A 4,572-nucleotide genomic window follows, 5' to 3' on the forward strand; every position below is an offset into this window, starting at 1 on the left:
TAAACCCATAACCTGCATACTGGATCTCATACTTCATCAGATATTCAAGACTTTCTCAATGCCTTTGCCTAATGATCTTCTTCTCCTTTTATAGTCTTAGGCCTTACTCAATACCATGGTCCAAAACCATTGAGAACCAATACTAGGGACCCAATACCTGGGTTCAACACTTCGGACGCAATACCAAGGACCAAAACCATAGGTCTAAATACCACAGACCCAAAAATAAGCTTTCCCACATGTACGTGCTTTTCCGTGCATGAAAGTGCGTGCATACGCATACACGACTTTTGATCAGCAATCCCGCGTGTATACGCGTCTTTGTATATAGAGAACCTGTGTGTATAACCTGCGTGTATACCCTACTTGGTATATAGCGAACCTGCGTATATACGCGACTTGGTACATAGTGAACCTACGTATAAATTGCCTATGTACGCGACTTGGTATATAGTGAACCTGCGTATATACTCATCTTTCTTCATTCTTTGTAGTCTAATCATCAATTCTTTGCTACTGACCTGCTGCACTATAATCTGTCATCTTGCCATCAAGGACAACACTTGTATCATAATGCCAACATCGCTGGTGGCTGAGTTGAAGGCTTCAGAATCAGATGCATGTTCCGACCCTGAGTCAAAACCTGACAAGGGGAATGACAAAGGGAAGTAGATCATTGATGCAAAGCCTAGCATCATTGTTGCCACTGCCAAGGTCCAGAAGAATGAGCCCGAAGATCGAGAGGAGGGGGAGCGTCTTTTCCACTCACATATGTGGGTGAAGGGTTCGCCGCTACGATTAATTGTTGATAGTGGGAGCCAAAAGAACCTCCTTTCAGCTGAGGTCGTGAAGCAGTTGAGCCTACAGACTACTCATAGGTGTGGGTGAAGGGTTCGCCGCTACGATTAATTGTTGATAGTGGGAGCCAAAAGAACCTCCTTTCAACTGAGGTTGTGAAGCGGTTGAGCCTACAGACTACACCACACCCACATTCATATAGTATCGGGTGGCTTCACGAAGGACGAGATCTCCGAGTCCGCCAGCAGTGCCGCCTTCCCTACAACATCAAGCCCTTCACAGATGAGGTATTGTGTGATGTTGCACCTCTTGATGTTTGTGATGTATTATTAGGCCAACCATACTTGTGGATGTGACATGTTGTGTATGAGTCAAGGCCTCATGCCGTTATTATTTATTTGGGTAATACATTATACAGGATACCGGAGGTAGTCCCACCTACCGCCACTTCTTTGATCTTTGCTAAGAAAGGCAGTAAGATCATCTCCCAGACTAGGAAATTTATTTTCTGTCTGGTTCACCCCCAAAGTAAGGGGAAGATCGTCACCACATCCATGACCCCCACAAATGGTTCCTCCATGCAGCAGCAACAGCAGATGGATATGATCATGAAAGAATATAGGAACAACTTCTCCTCACCCACAAGGGTATCGTTGCACTGTCAGGTCAAGCATTCATTCGATCTAACTCCTAGAGCACCTTTACCCAATGGGTCGATATATCGTCACTCCATTCTAGAAAATGGCAAGTATAAGCAGCGACATGATTAACATCAAGTACCAAACAAGTTTCAAGTGGGCGACAAAGTTTGGTTGCATTTGCAGAAAGAACGCCTTACAAGAGCCCATCAGAAGCTCATACCACTCTGATATGGTCCTTACACCATTACCAAGGATGTGGGAAACAATGCTTTGGAGCACAACATTCCCCCATTCCTTCGCTTGCACTGAGTGTTCAATGTGGACCGCCCTTGACCATGCTTCCCAACATTACTGGACACATTAGAGGTTGCAGAACAGCTCACTAGGGACCAAGTTTAGCAGAAGTTTCCTCATCTCATGGAGGAACTCAACACAATGGGGACCATTGCTTCCTAAGGGGGGAGGAATGATCTAGGTGGATGTTGGTGGCCACCCACCTAGCCCATTTGGACCCCCACAACTGTTTCTTTCAGTTTTTCAGTTTCCTTATTTGTAGCATAATTTACTATTTTTGGCAGTTTTTCGGGTCCTAAACTTCCGGAGCCATTTTGAGGCCCTAAACGACGTTTTTTGGGAAAACCGAGAGCAACATAGTGGGTTAATCATAGACTATGTTGCTCACTCAAAAGTTGTAGTCCTCGAATAGATCTTTCTAACGAGGTATTGTGCGCGTCAAACGGAGACCGTATGCCAAAGTTATGACCCCGGGAAGTTGATGTACCAATTTACCCAAACAGGGCCCATAGTTTGGTGTTTCATCTCCTAGGGTTAATTTTTTGGATGTTTAGGATTTCCATTGTTTCTCAACAATAAATAGGCCTTTGAGCCTCATTGTAAGACAGTTCAGAGGCATGTAGCCGCCACATCTCTTCTCGGAGATAAGCTACCATTGCCCTAGCTGGTTTATTTCCATTTCTGTTTGTAAGCATATTTCGGTATTTTACATTAATGAAATGAAGTATTATTTCTGCTACATCTTTGTATTTATGGTTATTTATGTAATTTGTTGCGTTCCTATTTAAATATGGATCACTAATCAAGGGAAACCACCTCCAGGCTTTACTGTATATCCCACTATTCACATGTTGAGGATTTCTAGGCCCACTGAGGCAACACAAAATCTGGCTTTACCACAACCCACAGTCCAGTTCAGGGGTTACTAGGCCATGTGTTCTATTATTCAGAGATCCACCTCACTTAGCTTCGAATCCATATGGCAATCCATCTCAACCAAAACATGAGAACCCCATCACACCATAACTATCTAGAAATGGAAAGGCTAGGTTGAAAACACTGTCACACCTGGCAAAATCCATGCCATAACAATAAAGAACCACATGCAATACCATGCATTCCAAATCTAGCAAGGAAAACACACATATAAATCGACACTTGCAAAGAATCTTGTTGTAGCTGCTTGATCCTGCTCTTCCTTGCTTGCTCCTTCCTTCCTCTTGCCTTCTTTGCCTTTCTTGATCCAATGCCAAAGTGCTCCAAGAAAACTCTAAGTGTCCAAGAGTGAGTGAGAGAGAATGATGAGAGCTCCAAAACTGAACTGACAAAAGGCACCAAATGATCCTTGGAAGCCTTTTTATCAATTAGGCCTCTATTTTCTTCATTTTCCATTATTTCCCTTCATTTTCCTGCTCACACACAACTTGTGACCTTTCACCTTCCCTTTCTCCTAATTTCCATTATTTTCATAAATAAATGTGCCAAAAATGGCATTTTGCCTTTCCAAAGCCTTTATCATTGCCTTTGCCAATTGCCTTAACCATGATAACTGAAATGAACACCATTAGGATGTTTTGCCCAACATTAAGCTTGGAATAAGTGTCCCATCAACCATGGTTATTATTTTGCATTTATTAACTTTTATTACATGGAATTTTTCACCAGGCTTGTTACATTTCTCTTCATATAAAAGGTATGATCATTCTTCTTTGAAAATTTGCCTTATATTACTAACAACGTTATGTCTAGGGTTTTGAATCTCAAATATTCTTATTTGGGTGATTAATCATTAGATTGAATCTACCCTCACTATATTATCATTCTTGTGGAACCTTAAAAAGGTTCACTATAAAACCCTAACCTAAGGGTATGTCGATGTTATTTATGAAACCTTAGTCTACTTAGGGTTATTTATAAAATCTATAAAACCTATTCATTTTGCATTTACGGTTTTGGTAGTACTATGGAAACCTTAGTTCTTTAGGGTTTGTTGTTAATATCTAAATTATACCATAAATACTTAAGGTTTGGTAAATTAGGGTTTATAAGCAAAACCCTTGTATTAGTTAAAATGAGGTCCTAGGAATGAATCTCTAGGTGTATGATCAAAACCCTAGCCTAGAGAAAATTTGTTGTATTTCTAATTTTGATGCTTGTGTCTTGGGTTTACCTAGTAGACATTGATGAGAAATGTTAGTACATGAATATGTGAGTATGCGAACCTAATTATTGATGCTCATGTTTGTGAACTCTAGGGTTTGTAACAAAAACCCTAGTAGAGATTAATATTCTAGGATATGATGATATTGATTTCCGATATGATTTAGTTTTGATGATAAATCCCAGGGTTCGCAACAAACCCTAGTAGAGTCTAACATGTATAGTAGAATTGTTATTTGATTGAATATCTTGAATATGAAACTTAGGGTTTAGTAGAGTTTGTCATATATCTCTTAAAGTAATATTGAGGTCACAAATATAATGAGATTGATATCTTGATTGATTTTCTTTAATTCTTAATGATGTGGTCTAGGGTTTATGACAATAACCCTAAAAAAGGTATGTGTCTCTTACTTATTATGAACCTAACTAGGTTTAGGTATTTGATGTTTAAAGTATTTGATTGTTTTGACGCTTCCATTATATTGACATAACTTTGCTATTGTTAACTTCATGCTTCTATATATGTATTTAGTTGTACTTGCATTAAAGTTTTGCAGGTACACAATCTTCAAGATAATGAAGATGTCTGTATGAGCATGATGAAGAAAGTTATAAGGATGATGATGATCAAGATGACCTTGACATCGTAAGAAGTGTAGAAATTCTCACTGTAGAT

This window comes from Pinus tabuliformis, chromosome 5_1 (assembly GCF_031772625.1).
Source record: "Pinus tabuliformis cultivar Carrire ecotype Pingquan chromosome 5_1, CPIR1, whole genome shotgun sequence".
In the NCBI taxonomy this organism is placed as follows: domain Eukaryota; kingdom Viridiplantae; phylum Streptophyta; class Pinopsida; order Pinales; family Pinaceae; genus Pinus; species Pinus tabuliformis.